A 17,796-nucleotide genomic window follows, 5' to 3' on the forward strand; every position below is an offset into this window, starting at 1 on the left:
GAGTTAAGTATGCTTAATTATTCTTAAATCTTTTCAGAAAATTTGCAGGTTGTTATGCAGCCAGAAACTTAATTGATTTTTCAGTCTAAGATGGAATTTTGGCTAAGTCAAAATTTACATCTCGACGGATGATGTTTATCCATCGAGTTTGATCATCCGTCAGAATATTGCTTGTAAATAAAAATCAATTATTTTTCTGGTATATTTTATGACTCGACGGATAACAGTTTATCCTCATCCGTCGAATTGTCTTAATCTTAGCCGTTAATTTCCTGAACATTATCCATCGAGTATACTTACAGTTAGTAAGCATAACACGACGGATAATTGATGGAATTTTTACAGTTTATTTTTAAACGGCTATTTTAGGCAATTTTCATTGGTTACTTTATTTTCCTTTATTATTTTTGGCAGTTATTTTTGAGATAGTTTAAAAGCTTATTTCATTTCCATTGCTTTACTTTTATCATTCTCAAATTATCTGCTCTAAATTCTTTCTTTCTCAAAAGCAATTAGCATCTCTATCTCTGCAATTTCCACTCTCTAATAATGGCACCAGTAGTCAAGATAATGTCACAAACTGGATACATCTACGAGAAGAACAACTTCACGGCTCTAGTGAACAAGGGGATTCAACATTCAAATGACTACCACAAAATGATGGTTTTTGTGAAGAACTGCAAACTCAGCTATGCAATGCTAGAATCACCCACCATCTTTTGTGAGGTTGCTGAAGAGATGTGGACTACTGCTTCATACAACTCGATAGATAAGACCATCACACTTACCATTAAAGGTAAGGAATTCTGTATTAATAGTGATGTTATCAAAGCATGTTTCAAGATTCCTGATAATACTGTGACCTTACCACACACAGACACTGATATAGTTAATATGCTCAATTCCATAAACTATGCTCTTTCTACTTCTAAGTTAAGTGACATTAGGAGATTGGGTCTTAGGAAGGAATGGAGTTTCATGTGTGATGTAGTGACCAAGGTCTTTTCTGGTAAAATCAGTAATTTTGATTCTGTAAATATTTCCATGCTTAACATGCTTTACATGCTAGTTACATATAAGTTCTTTATTTTTAGTGATCTTGTTTTGTTTGAGTTGGGATTTAAATTAGGAGAGTTAAATAAGAGGGGCAAAAATGTTTATTATGCTAGATTTTTCATGATGTTAGCTAACCACCTCTCTGAGGAAATTGTACTAGAGAACCCAAACAACAAATTAGATTGTTGGGTTCAAGAGAGAAGAATTATTGCAGATTTGAACAGGGAAAATCATCATGGATAAGTGCCACTCTTCTATTTCCCTGTAATAGAAGCACCTCAGGTAAGTGAGGTAAGTTCATCTTGTAGGATTTTATACAGTACGGAAGCATGGTAAAATGATATTCTTGATATAAAATCCAAATAAAGGCATATAAATCGTGATTAAATCATAAGGGATCGTTTCTAACCTTTAAAAGCGATCCAAGAACGACGAGCGGAGATCCCTAGCAGCTGCTCCTCAAGTGTGAAGCACTCCACCGGTATCCACCAAGAGATCAATGTGATGGAGGAGGAAAGGGTGAGAGAATTAGGGTTTTCTTAACTTTTTAGGTTAAAACAAAAATAGGGTTTATAATAGTATATTTATAGGCAAAATTTCCAGCTATTTTCCCATAAAATATTATTATTATTAGCCCTTTATTCTTATTAACCAATTAACTAATAATTAAAACACCTTTTAATTATTAATCCTTTTTCTAAACACTATAGAAATAATTCTCTCACTTGATTTAATTTCCAAAAATTAAATTCTTAATTAATAATATTAAGAACTTTTTCTTAATTAATTTATAATCAATTAAATCTCATTTAATCAATTATTAAATTTGCCAATTAATTATTTATTACATAAATAAATAATTATCAGCCATTATTAATTAATTCCTCCACCATTAAATCATTCTCTTTTATGGTGTGACCTTGTAGGTTCAATATTAAGCCGGTAGTAGAAATAAATAATAATAAAACTATTTTATCATTATTTATATAAATTCTCTAATTCATCAAATATGATTAATTAATTAATCATATTTATTCTACATCGTGAGGGATACTTCTCAGCATATCGCGACTATCCGGATAATACGAATTCAGTGCTTAGAATACCAAGAACCCATTCAGTGAATAGTTACCGTACAATCAATTCCTTCTACCCTGCAATGTCACGATTAAATACAAGGCATGGAACTTGTGTCAAGCCTATCTTATTTAATCATATGCTTTCCCATTCACTATGCTTAGTTCTAATTAATGTAAATTAGAAACTCTTTTCTAATTTCATTCACTCTAGCCAGAGATTCCTGAACTAGCATAAGTGGATCAGCATTGAACATTCTCTTCCTTCACTGGAAGGGGTAGATCCTTTATTGATCATACACTATCTTCGTGTACAAATTCCTACACCCAGTAGAGCCCTTATTATTGTCCCCAGAGACTAAGAACTAAACCAAAGTATAGTTCAGTGTACACAAGATGACTATGATGACCTCAAGTCTAAGGATACTTGTACAAATATCACTATATGAACATCTGCTGACACGTGAGTGAACTCCATCAGTTGTTCAGCTGTGTGAGTCATGTTCAGTGAACTTATTCTATAATAAGCACCTACATACTAGCTATAGTGTCACCACACAAATGTCTATGAGAACAGACATCCTTCATAATGAAACAAGCATAGTTTGTACCGATCTTTACAGATTACTAATTACCAGTTAGTAATCTTACGACCAGGAAATATTTAAGTTCAGAGTTATCATCTTTTAGGTCTTATTATTATGATCTCATCATAATCCATAAAAAGCTTTACTCTAAACTATGGTATATCTTATTTAAACACTTAAATAGATAAAGCTCGCAATAAAACCAAAACAAGTCTTTTATTAATATCAATGAAATCAAAACAGATTACATAAAAGTTATTCCTAAATCATCATACATGATTGGAATTAGGACATATCTCTTTCAATCTCCCACTTGTACCAAAGCCAATCACTCTGGTATCTAATACCCATCTTGTCTTTATGATGATCAAAGTGACTTTGAGAAAGTGGCTTTGTTGAAGGGTCTGCTATGTTGTTATGTGTATCAACTCTCTCGACGTTGACATCTCCTCTTTCAACAATCTCCCTAATCAGATGAAAGCGCCGCAGGACATGTTTGGAATTTTTATGAGACCTAGGTTCCTTGGCTTGTGCTATTGCTGCATTGTTATCACAATACAACACAATAGGCTCTTCAACACTAGGAACAACTCCCAACTCAGAAACAAATTTCCTCATCCAAACGGCTTCTTTTGCAGCCTCACTTGCAGCTATATATTCTGCTTCCGCTGTGGAGTCAGCCATTGTAGACTGTTTAGAACTCTTCCAACTAATCGCACCACCATTCAGAGTAAACACGTACCCTGACATGGATTTGCTATCATCACTTTCTGATTGAAAACTAGAGTCAGTATAACCCTCTATTTTCAACTCAGATTCACCACCAAAAACATGAAAAATGTCCTTAGTCCTTCGCAAGTACTTAAGGATGTTCTTCACTACTTTCCAGTGGTCTTCACCTGGATTAGACTGATATCTGCTCGTCACACTAATTGAATAAGCAACATCAGGCCTATTACACAACATCACGTACATGATAGATCCTATTGCTGAAGCATAAGGAATCTTACTCATACGCTCTCTTTCCTCAGGTGTCTTAGGAGACATCTTTCCGGAAAGGGACACTCCATGGCTCATCGGTATGAGACCTCTTTTGGAGTTTTCCATGCTAAACCTTTTAAGCACTTTCTGGATGTATGTACCCTGGGTAAGACCTATCATTCTTCTAGATCTATCTCTATAGATCTTCATACCGAGAATGTAGGATGCTTCTCCCAAGTCCTTCATGGTGAAGTTCTTCGATAGCCATACTTTGACTGATTGCAGCATCGGTATATCATTTCCTATAAGAAGTATGTCATCCACATACAATACAAAAAATGTTACCGCGCTCCCACTAACCTTCTTGTAGACACATGGTTCATCTATGTTTTTGATAAAACCAAACTCTTTGATTGTCTCATCAAAATGGATGTTCCATCTACGAGAAGCTTGCCTTAAACTATATATGGTTCGCAGCAGCTTACACACTAGGTGTTCATTTCCCTTGGAAAGAAAACCCTATGGTTGTATCATTTACACTTCCTCTTCAAGTTCCCCATTGAGGAAGGCCGTTTTCACGTCCATTTGCCAGATCCCATAGTCTTAGTAAGCAGCAATCGCAAGCAAAATACGAATTGATTTTAACAGGGCTACAGGCGAAAAAGTTTCATCAAAGTCAATCCCTTGCCTTTGTTTGAATCCTTTTTCCACAAGCCTGGCTTTATAGGTCTCCACCTGGCCATCTGCTCCAATCTTTCTTTTGTATACCCACTTGCACCCAATAGGCTTAACACCTTCAGGCGCCTCAACCAGAGTCCATACATGGTAGGTATACATAGATTCCATTTTGGATTTCATGGCACTATGTCATTTCTCTGAGTCAACACTACTCATAGCCTCATTATAGGTCACAGGGTCGTCATCATCAATGATTGACAGCCATAATACCTACCAGGTTGGCGAGACACTCTCCCTGACCTACGAATGGGCTGTTCCACAGAAGGTGTTCAGTCTGAACAGGTGTTTCCACTTGATCCGTAGTAGTTTGTGCTTCTTGAACTTCATCAAGTTCAATTTTGCTCCCACTATTTCTTTCAAGGATAAACTGCTTTTCCAAGAAGGTAGCATGTCTGGAGACAAACACCCGATGATCGGTGTAAAAGTAATACCCTAAAGTCTCTTTAGGATATCCCACAAAATTACATTTTACGGATCGAGATTCCAGCTTATCTGGGTCAACTTTCTTGACATAAGCTGGACATCCCCAAATCTTAACGTGTTTAAGACTCGGTTTCCTTTCTTTTCATATCTCATATGGAGTTTGAGGAACAGATTTGGAAGGAACCTTATTCAGTCAATATGCTGAGGTTTCCAATGCATAACCCCATAGGAATACTGGAAGATTCGCATAGCTCATCATGGACCGAACCATGTCTAACAAAGTTCGATTTCTCCTTTCAGATACCCCATTCAACTATGGAGTATATGGAGGAGTCCATTGGGAGACTATACCATTTTTTTTGAGATAAGCTAGAAACTCTCCATTCAAGTATTCACCACCTCGATCGGATCGAAGAGTTATAATACTATGTTTGGTTTGTTTCTCCACTTCATACTTATATTCTTGAACTTTTCAAAGGCTTCAGACTTGTGTTTCATCAAATACACATATCCGAATCTAGATCGATCATCTATGAAAGTAATGAAGTATGAAAATCCACCCATGGCTTGCGTAGACATTGGTCCACATACATCTGTGTGTACCAATCCTAGCAAATCTGCAGCCCTCTCTCCATGTCCACTAAATGGAGATTTGGTCATTTTACCTAATAGACAAGACTCGCATGTAGGATATGATTCAAAATCAAAGGGGTCAAGTAACCCTTCCTTATGCAATATCCGCAGTCTATTTTCACTAATATGACCAAGTCTGCAGTGCCACAAGAAAGTGAGATTTTCATCATCCCTTTTTCTTTTATTAGTTTGTTCAATCTGAAGTAAATTATGCTCTACGTCACATACATACAGACCATTAATTAAAGTACCACGTCCATAAAGAACATTATCTCTAAGAATAGAACATTCATTATTAATAATAAATGAAAAACAAACCAAATCCAACATAGGAATAGCAACAATATTCCTCACAATAGAGGGAACGTAATAACAATTATTCAAAATAATAGTCTTGCCCGTAGGCATATGTAAACTAAATGATCCTACATATATGGCGGCAACCCTTGCTCCATTGCTCATAGGTAGAATCACCTCATCTTCTTCAAGAGTCCTACTTCCCTTTAGTCCCTGCATCGAATTGCAAATATGAGAACCACATGCGGTATCTAATACCCAAGTAGAAATTTGACTTAGTGACATATTAACTTCGATCATGAACATACCTGAATCAGAAGCGGTAGTCTCACTACCCTTCTTCTTCTTCAATTCTGCAAGGTAAACCTTGCAGTTCCTCTTCCAGTGCCCCACCTTGTTACAGTGAAAGCAAACAACTTTGCTCTTGGGGTCTTCAGCTTTTGGTGGAACCGGCTTTTTCTCACCTACTTTCTTCTTCTTGGAAGGGTTCGTCTTCCTTTTCTTAGGATTGGAACCTTCACCAATTAGAAGAACAGAACTCTTCTTAGGGGGGAATTAGATTCCGCAGTCTTCAACATGTTGTGGAGTTCAGGCAGGCTGACATCCAGCTTATTCATGTGAAAGTTCACAACAAACTGCGAGAACGAACTCGGAAGTGATTACAAGACCAAGTCTTGGCTCAGCTCCCCATCCATGGCAAAACCAAGTTGTCCAAGACGTTCAATCAAATTGATCATCTTAAGTACATGGTCATTCAAAGATGATCCCTCAGACATCCTACAACCGAACAGCTCCTTTGATATCTCATATCGAGTTGTCATCCCTGCCACATCATAAAACTCTTGTAGATGCATAAGGATAGTATGAGCATCCATATGCTCATGCTGCTTCTGTAGCTCAATGTTCATGGAAGCTAGCATGATGCATTGAGCAATATTTGCATCATCTATCCACTTACGATACACAACATGTTCATCATTATGTGCATCGTTAGCAGGTTCAGTAGGCTTAGGTGAGTCAAGCACATATTCCAGCTTCTCAACCCTGAGAACAATTCTCAAGTTTCGAAGCCAGTCAGCAAAATTAGGACCAGTCAACTTGTGAGCATCTACTATACTCCGGAGTGATAGTGCAGAAGATATAACGTATATAGTAAATCTGTAAATGATGAACACATAACAACACTTAGCAAATATTCAATTTCATTTCAAAACACTATATGAATTGGGTCTTTATTCATAAGTGGCTCCCACTAGTTTATCTAATTTATACAACCCCTAAGTGAAAATTAAGCATTCATAATGCTAGTGGGAATAGGGATCCTACATTCCATCACACAACCTCGGCTGTAGCACAAAACGTCATGTGATGTTCAATAGGTAGACAACTTTATGTTATTCCCTAATAAAATGTTAGCCTCTTGAATAATTGAGTCACGGCTGTAGCACGACAAACTCAATATTCTAAGTCAAGTCTAACCCAACATTTCATATAATTGAATCAGTCTCCAACGACCCACGGCTGCAGCACGTAACGACCTTTAAATTCTAATTCAATGTACACATCTCTATGTAATAGACAAGTATTTCTTATTTCGAAATCAAAGCCCTCGGTTGTAGCATGAAACGACAATGATTCAAAAATAAGAACTACTTTCTACCATGTTGAAAGGCTTTGACCGACACAAGCCCGTTGTGTCATTGGCCAATTACTACTTGATATTATTTAATTTTAGAGGGATTATATTATGTTACAATCATAATCATATTATAAAGAGATTCTTCCTTTTAAATTAAATATTTCAAATCAATAATCGATAATCAGATGATTCCCAGATCGGGGGAAGCATTGTCAAGAGGCGTCACTCAATACCCCTTTCTTACAGATAGAAATATGTTTTTGACAGAATCATCCTTTCTCTCAATATTGAAAATTCATATTTAATTACATGTTTCATAAACACAAGAATCTCATGATTGTATTCATAATATTATTGTTAAGGCAAGAAACGATTCATATTCTAGATTTTCTAGAGCACGCCTTATATTGATTTAAGTTCACCTAAATCTATCATCGCATGGTAAACATAGGCATATATCTCATATATAAAAACAAATAAACAAGTAAGCATGCAATCATCATGTCACACATTGATATAATGATGTATGAATTTATTATAGCATTTAAAAGCAATTAAAATATGCTTTAAAACACTTAAACAGTTCAAAACTTTTATATAAATTAAAATTTGACCACTCCATTAGATCCGTCTCGGAAAAACGAATCCAACGATATATTGCACGCCCAAACCGGAGTTACGAAACTCCCAGAAATCAAATTTAAAAATAACAGATGGGCTGTAATGCATTACAGGAACGCGTTACAAGCCCTGTAACGCATTCCGGTAATGCGTTACAACCCTTTTAAGCCATTAAAAGGTGTAACACATTCCGTGAATGCGCCACAGGGTGTAACGCATTCCCGGAATGCGCGACACCCTCTTTCCCCGCGTCCTGTAGCAGCCGACTCCCCTTTTCCTTTTTTTTATTATAAAAACAACAGCCGCCGCCTGTCTCCATCGAACGATGTGCAAACCATTAGAGGTCGTTTCTCCATCAACAACCGTAATGTGCTTCTCTTTTATTTACAACAACAAATAAATATATATATATATACTATATATACATATATTTAATTACGAATTTTAATTAAAACAACTTCAAAAAATCATAATAATTAATCCACACATCAGAAAATTATGAAAAAAATACCCAGACGATCTACAACACTTGTAGAACCCAGATCTATAGTCAAAACAATTTTGAGAAACAATTTCTAATCAATCATAATTAATCCATGATATAACTTGCAAAAATCATAATAAATTCATACAAGATCATAAAATTCTGAAATTTTTATCACAGATCTATATGCATACAACCTATGCTCTGATACCATTGTAGGATTTTATACAGCACAGAAGCATTGTAAAATGATATTCTTGATATAAAATTCAAATAAAGGCATATAAATCATGATTAAATCATAAGGGATCGTTTCTAGCCTTTAAAAGCGATCCAAGAACGACGAGCGGAGATCCCTAGCAGCTGCTCCTCAAGTGTGAAGCACTTCACCGGTATCCACCAAGAGATCAATGTGATCGAGAAGGAAGGGGTGGGAGAATTAGGGTTTTCTTAACTCTTTAGGTTAAAACAAAAATAGGGTTTATAAAAGTATATTTATAGGCAAAATTTTCAGCTGAAAATTTTCCCATAAAATATTATTATTATTAACCCTTCATTCTTATTAACCAATTAACTAATAATTAAAACACCTTTTAATTATTATTTATTTTTCTAAACACTTTAGAAATAATTCTCTCACTTGATTTAATTTCCAAAAATTAAATTCTTAATTAATAATCTTAAGAACTTTTTATTAATTAATTTATAATCAATTAAATCTTATTTAATCAATTATTAAATTTTCCAATTAATTATTTATTACATAAATAAATAATTATCAGCCATTATTAATTAATTCATCCACCATTAAATCATTCTCTTTTATGGTATGACCCTGTAGGTTCAATATTAAACCGGTAGTAGAAATAAATAATAATAAAACTATTTTATCATTATGTATATATATTCTCTAATTCATTAAATATGATTAATTAATTAATCATATTTATTCTACATCGTGAGGGATACTTCTCAGCATATCGCGACTATCCGGATAATACGAATTCACTGCTTAGAATACCAAGAACCCATTCAGTGAATAGTTACCATACAATCAATTCCTTATACCCTACAATATCACGATTAAATACAAGGCATGAAACTTGTGTCAAGCCTATCTTATTTAATCATATGCTTTCCCATTCACTATGCTTAGTTCTCATTAATGTAAATTAGAAACTCCTTTCTAATTTTATTCACTCTGGCCAGAGATTCCTGAACTAGCATAATTGGATCAGCATTGAACATTCTCTTCCTTCACTGGAAGGGGTAGATCCTTTATTGATCATACACTATCTTCGTGTACAAATTCCTACACCCAGTAGAGCCCTTATTATTGTTCCTAGAGACTAAGAACTAAACCAAAGTATAGTTCAGTGTATATAAGATGACTATGATGACCTCAATTCTAAGAATACTTGTACAACTATCACTATGTGAACATCTGCTGACACATGAGTGAACTCCATCAGTTGTTCAGCTGTGTGAGTCATGTTCAGTGAACTTATTCTATAATAAGCACCTACATACTAGCTATAGTGTCACCACACAAATGTCTATGAGAACAGACATCCTTCATAATGAAGCAAGCATAGTATGTACCGATCTTTGCGGATTACTAATTACCAGTTAGTAATCCTACGACTAGGAAATATTTAAGTTCAGTGTTATCATCTTTTAGGTCTCATTATTATGATCTCATCATAATCCATAAAAAGCTTTACTCTAAACTATGTTATATCTTATTTAAACACTTAAATAGATAAAGCCCGCAATAAAACCAAAACAAGTCTTTTATTAATATCAATGAAATCAAAACAGATTACATAAAAGTTATTCCTAAATCATCATACATGATTGGACTTAGGACACATCTCTTTCACATATGTCCCTACTATTTCAACCTCACAAATTTCTTTGATTTCTAGTGTAGCAATGACAACTGTGTCAATGACCCAACAATTTCCTACCCAAGCTACTAAATCATCAAAAATTTCAAAATCCAAATCAAAGAAAGCCCCCTCTGGTATCTCCCAGAAGATGCCAGTTACAAAATCTACCAAAACCAAAGAGGGGAGTGTGAAGGTGGGTAAGGTAGGTGAGGGACAGGGTGAACATAAAAGAAACCCTAAGAATAAGGATAGAGAGTTCAGTGGTTCCCAGCCTAGCCACACTGCAGTTTCCCAACAAACTGCAATGATTAATAAGGATAAAAGCTCATTTCTAGTTGCATCCTCCCAAAAGGATGTGGCTATTGAACAAAGCTCTCAGCCAAGAGCACATGCCAAAAGGGTAAGGGACACTAGATCACCCCAAACTTATGCCAGAAAGAAGAAATCAAAAACCTTTTGGGGAAGCACAGGGTTCACACACTGTGCAAACTGGTGCTAAAGACACAGTCACTGCACCTTCACAAATTCAGCTTGATGTGGCTCCAGCAAATGAGGAGTCACAGCCAAAATCATTAGTTATAGAAGCACCTCAAACAACAAATTCTCCCACAAACTCTATGGATGTGGACATGATCAACACCTCAATTCCTGATTCCCCTTCTTTAACTTTGTTGGGGAAGCCAAAATCTATTGCAAGTGAGCATCATCTTTTGGATGATTTGTTGGCTCACTTGCCAATTCTTTCAGGAACTGTTGAAACATCTGTGCCCAAAATCTCATCAATCAGCACAGAGTCTACAATAGTTTCAATTCCAAGTTCATTCATTTCTACTCTCTCGATGGATATTGCTCATCCGTCAGGTAGTGATTGTATCCCGACGGATAAGCTTAACAACATTTATCCGTCGAATAGTCAAACTGCTAACCCGATGGATATTCCTCATCCGTCGGGTGTCTCTGCACAACTTCCAATTTCATCTATTATCTCTAGTGCAGAAGACTTAGTGGTCATACAGTCACTCTTACGATTGAGGGAAAAGAGTGTTATGAGTGAGAGTCTGGGTTGCTCCCAGGAAAAAGGAGAGAAAAAGAGTGAAAATATGCAATCCGTTTCTTCAGGATTGGCAAAAGAGAGTGAAAGGAGTCCCACCTTATATGGTGAAGGTGAGGGTGGAAGCCAGGGTGAGACCCTGATGCAACAAAAGAGAGAACAAGAGAGAAATGCAGGTACAGGAGCTTTAAGGATGGATGTTATTACTAGTGAGTTGATGAATGTCCAGGATGTAGACAGGGAGGGACTATCTCAGCAATCTCAAGTTGTTATAGATTCCACCTCCCTTGATGCTGAGGCATTTACTCACCTTGTTCCAGCTTATCAACTTCTAGCTGAACAGGGCAATGCCAATGCAGAAAGGATGCTCAATTTGGTGCATACCACTCAGTCAATGCTAAGAGCTAAGGATGCCATCACAACTTTGCCCTCTACAGCTGATGATGTTGATTATGAGACTGGTGGTTCAGCAGAATTCTTTGGAGATGAAGGTGGAGATAGTGAAGAAGATCCATTGGACATAGGGGGAGAAGTAGGTTCCAGTTCAAGATCAGGCATGCCATCATGGGCATTTTCAAAACATTGTGATGAACACTACTTCAAGATAACCCTGATCCAACTCATAAATTAGACAAATTCTGCTCTTCAAACTACTACAAATGCCAACACCAAGAAGCTCCTTCAAGCACATCTTGCTTCTCTGCAACTACAACAGATTCAAGGCTTCCAACATGCTAGAGATGTCAACACCATCAAGGGTGATATTGATGAAATGAAAAAGGCTTTTTCTGACAATATGGACTCTAAACTTCCAGAAGCTACAATGCTTGACATCAAGAGACAACTCAGGAAAAATTCTGATCTTTCCACAAAGATAGATGCCTTAGATACAAGAATGTCAGCTATGAAAGCATCTCTAACAACCATTCATCTTCATCAAGCTCAACAAACAGACTTGCTTCAGAAACTGGCAGCTGCACAAACCTCCTCCTCTACTCAACTTGATGATAACAAAAAGGGGGAGAAAGGACCAAGTGCGGGGGAGAAGCTTCAAATTCAAATCAGTAAAGTAATTGTGCCTACAATTGCTTTCACCAAGCCACCAGTAACAAACAGTATTGATCTGATCAATGCATCAGCAGCCAATTTAAGAGAAGTTGAAAAGGAGCAGTTGAAGCCAATCAACTGGGAGAAAATTGATGAGGACATACAAAAGAAGTTTAGGCGAGTAAAGGAGCCAGTAAAGTCAGTCATTCATCACCCTCAAGTCAAGCAGATCTCTATGAATAAAATGAGCATGAATATCTAGAAAGAGGACAACCATCCTACATCAAATCTCCAAAGGCTGAAATTATTCTGAAGCCAAGGGAGAACTATCCAAAATCATCATTAAAGAACCCTTTGGATACAATATATGAGACACCTAAGCCTGATGAGAAGAAGCTTCTGTCAAGATCAATTGCCTTCTACAAGGATCCAGCTGATTCAGCCTTAAAAATGAGAATTGCTAAAGTTTTCAGGAATGGGAAAGAAATTTGTGTGGTTGCTGGACATCCTCAATTTTCTCAAGCAAAGAGAGAAGAAAAGGCAAGATTGAAGCAGGAAAAGAAGCAAGCTATTCTAAATGCCAAAAAGGCTAAGCAAAAGAAAGAGCAAACTGCTATCTTGGCCAAGCTACAAGCTGTGAAACCAACACAACAGATTCCTGCTCAGCCATCTGAAATCACTGAATCTCAAGATTCAAAGAAGCAAGTTGAATCACAACAGAAGAAATCTCAGATATACAAGGAATTGGCCAAAAGAACCAAAAGGAAATTGAACTTTGTTGGTAAGGAATTAGAGGATCAGTTTCCCAAGGAATCCACTCAAACTACAACTCAAGCATCAAAACCCTATGTGGTATTTGAAGACATCAAGGTGGTGGACCCTTACAGGAACATTCATGGTGAACCTATTGTGCCTAAGGATGAACCAATAGACTGGGAGAGCCTACCAATTCCTGACTTCAATCTGCCAATCCTTAACAAGCCAAAGAGAACAAAGTCAAGAGCAGTCAAGAAAGTGAAGTTGTCACCTCTCAAATCCAAATCTCTAGTCAAAGCTCAATCTAAAGTCAACAAGGGAGATTACATGTACTTGTGTGACATCAAGGAATTCTATGATCTAAATCTCTATCTAGATGAACTAGAAGAAGTGAGAGGGATCGATGCATACAAAAATCTACCTGAAATGTTGGTTTTCAAGTACAAGGGAGGAAATGAGATTTAATGGCCACTTCACAGGAACCTTCAAGAAAGCCAAGCTGTACTAATAAAGATTTATTCATCTTTCAAGAAGAACTTTGGGTTCAATGTAACTGCAAGAAGACTGGTTCTAAATAAGATTAAAGAACTGAGGAGTATTAGAGCTAAAGATGCACTCCCAAAGACTCTAATTATTCCTTACACAGGGTGAAGAGTGCATCTAAGGCCCTACTGGCTGATGGAGTTCATGGATGACAAAGGAGATAGAAGAATTTTTAGATTAGAAGACCAATTGAGCATCTATAGCAATGAGACTCTCTTGGAGATGCAAGAAAAGCTAAATCTCTCAGAATCTGATGAATTGGAATTCCACAGACAGCTCCAAAATCAGATAGAAGAAAACAACAGAAAGCTTGGAAAGAGATCCAGACCTTCAAGGAACTAGATAAATCTGCTCAGGCTAGAGGAGCACCTTGAAAATGACTGTGAGCTAAACTTTATACATTTTGTTAAATGATGCACTTTACAGTTTTATCTACTTACTTTCAAAATTGTATTTTTAGGGTGTTTTGTTATCATCAACTTTCTCTTAATTTATGGCTACAATTCCTGTAGACATAAATTGGGGGAGATTGTTGTGTATATGTTGTGTACTTGATGATTTCATTAACAAAACACCTTGGTAGATTTTACTTAGTGAAAAATATAGCACTCAATGGATAAGGATTATAGTCCCGACGGATAACTCAATATAGTCCCGACGGATGATGATTTATTATCCATCGAGTGAGTAGCTTATGTAACAATAAGTCTGTAGCACATTTCTGCATACACATTGTTTAGATTCTGTAGTAGTACTCAAGTCATGTTGACTTTAACTAGATATGCAGAATAGGTTGATTAATTGTACATATATGATGTCTTGTAATTCTGTATAAATGAAATGAAGTCAAGTGCCAGATTACTACCCGACGGATAAATAACAATGCCATTTGACGGATGATCAACAAGACAACCCGACAGATGATCATGAACTCGACGGATGATCATAAACCCGACGGATAAAGAATTCAAACATCTGTTGACAGTGACAACACAGTCACATGCGTCGAGTGTATGCAAATGGAATGTGGAAGCCTATTCAACTGGGTTTTAGAGAACAAAGAAGCATTGCCATTTCCATGATATTATGAAGATATTCAAAGATGCTGGAATAGAGTAATGAAGTAGCATAGTATTAAACTTGATAGTTTTGTTTTATTATCTTGTCTTATTGCTTTGTAATCTTGGTGATATATAAACAAGAAGTAGCAAATAGAACAATTAACTGAGCAACCAAGAGAGAAACATTTGTAAGCTATATTCTTAGCATTTCTCTACAATCTTAGTTGTTGACAATTTGTAAGCAGCTGTGAGCTAATTGCTTACACAGAGTTCTCTTGATATATTATATATCTCTGGTGGATACATTCAAATCCACCAGAAAGTTTTTAAAGACTTGTGTTTTTGATTACTTGTGTTTGGATTCATTTCAAGTTATTATTCCGCACTCTGCAAATCAATTCACACTGATATATATATATATATATATATATATATATTTAAGTTAGAACAATTTTTATTTGTGAAAAAGTTTCAAGAATTCCATTCAACCCCCTTGTGTAATTCTTGTTGCATTGTTGAGGGACTAACAACTTTCTTCCATATCGCGGGAGGACTGACATTTTGAACTGTCAACGTGCTTCATCCATGGTGGAAATAATAAACTTGAGAAAGACGTAGAAAGGTCGTCATCATTTGACTCTGAAGTCGATTCATCGAGATTATGATTTTCCTTTCTAGAGAACTGCTCCTTCACTTCTTCATTGGTCATAGTAATAGAAAATGGTGAAGTTCCTGGATCAGAGCTTGAAAGTGATGATGTTCCAGCATCGGTAGCAGTGTAAAGCTCTGAACTACCAGTTGGCGTAACAACTTGGCCTTGAACAGAATCTAAAAAACTATTCTTTTTGAAGTGTTTATCTGAGCACTGATCTAGCACGGAGAGCAACTGGCCTCCCTCTGTTTTAACCAGATTCAGACGGAGAACTTTAGGACGTGATCTCTTTACTGAGACGATGTTGCACCGTAGTTCTCCCATGCAAAGTTTCTCCTCCTTTCTGAGATGCCTGAAAAACAAAGGTTACGCTTACATAAGCTCAAGAAACTTTACCATGAAAGGTCAATCAAACGTTGCAAAAGCAAATTAATAATGCTCAGCTTTCATAGTAATAGTTGTATGCATATTCACATTACAAGTTAGAATAGATATCATCATTACTAATGGAAAGAACAAAAAGTGAGATTACTTATCCAGAACAACCCAACTAGCTCTAGTCCTCTTAGCTTCCTCAACTACTGCTCCATATGGGGCTCCAGAGACAAGTTTTATCTTCAAATTTATCTGTATAGAAAGAGGACAAGATTGACACATTGTGACATAGTTGCTGGAGTAGATGACCATTTCGGAGTATCGAGGTATAACTAATGGAACACTGACCTTTTTAGGTTCGTATACATCATGGAGCTAAAGTATCATCTGAGAAAAGGAATCTGTAATGTCAACTTTCTGTTCTGAACTTGTTCGTGGATGAGATCTTCTATGGCCACTAGCACAGTCCCCAGAAAACCTTGGGAATCCCCATTTTCTACCTAAATGAGAGTGATTGTTAGTACAATACCTAACATAAAAAAAATTTGATACTACTTACACAGGCCAGTCATCAGTTCATGTAGTATCGCAACATAACCAGATAGATGCAAAAAGAAATTATTGTTCATATAATTATCATCTAACTAGTACAGGAACCTATACCAGGACATTACCATATCAATACATCTGAGCTTGGGCCTTAAATGAATAGCCTCACAAGGAGAAAACATACCAATGATGTCTTACAAATGCTTGCCACCACAAGATCTCTAAGTATGTCATCCACATAACCTCTGGTAGCAACACATAACTCATCAACTGATTCTCTATACTCGAGTATAGTTTCTGAAGCCTCTGAATTCTCTTCACCTATATAATGTACGTATAACAGTAAGAAATTGTTAACAGAAATAATCGTAATTAAAATAGGGTACAAATGCTGAAAAAGTCTGAAATTAAAATCAAAAAATTTGGAATTGCACGCAACAAGTGAAGAATAACCCTAATTAAAACCCCTAAAATTAAAAATCCATCAAGTTAAAAAAAACCAATCAAAAACCCTTTCTAAACAACTTTGAAGAGCTAAAACGTAAAACAGATAAAAACTACACAAAATACACACCGCCGGAGGACTGACTTCTAAATCAGTGTAAACTGATTTACAATCTTTCAAGCCATCATTCCGAGCTTCTTTCCGGCCTTGAGCTTCTTCTCCGCCGGAGGACTGACTTCTTCTTGGCCGACATCTTCTTTCCTGCTTTGGGAGCCAACACACAAATCTAACACACAAATCTAGGGATCCGAGAGGGATTCGAGATGTGTATATACAGAAGTTAGTGTTTCTTTGGATCGATGAGCTGGCATCATTTACAACTGTTGGATTCAGTTTCTTTTTGTTGAATTTTGATTTTGTTAATAAAAAACTTTTTTATTAATTTTTTTTAATATTTTTAAAAATTCTTAATTATATGTAAATATTTTTAGATTTCGTATGTGATTTTATTAATGTTTAGTGTCCTTTCATTGTTTTTCATTTATTTATATAATTATTAATTTTAAAAAAAAATCGACATTTCATTCGGAATAATAGTGGAGGTGGTACTCTATTTCGAGTGTTTTGACTATTATACAACCTCACAAAATAAATATATATAATTCTAAAAATGATGGGATACCCCTAAAATGGATAGTTTTAAACATCAGTACAGTTGGATCGTCGAGATTTTATTTTAAAAGAATCGATACTTCATTCGGGACAGTAGCGTATATAGGGCTTAGCCTATTCCGAGTGCTTTGACTGCTATACAACCCCGTAAAATAAATATATAAAATCATAATAATGATGGTACACCCCTAAAATCGATAGTTTCTTACATCCGTACG

At 36.1% G+C, this 17,796-nt stretch overlaps 1 pseudogene; it reads right to left on the minus strand.

Annotated features, from left to right (window-relative positions):
• Nucleotides 1–17,277, minus strand: part of LOC141665379 (uncharacterized) — a 32,876-nt pseudogene extending 15,599 nt beyond the window's left edge.
• Between the last annotated feature and the right edge of the window lie 519 nt (nt 17,278–17,796).

This window comes from Apium graveolens, chromosome 6 (genome assembly GCF_009905375.1).
Source record: "Apium graveolens cultivar Ventura chromosome 6, ASM990537v1, whole genome shotgun sequence".
NCBI classification, from domain to species: domain Eukaryota; kingdom Viridiplantae; phylum Streptophyta; class Magnoliopsida; order Apiales; family Apiaceae; genus Apium; species Apium graveolens.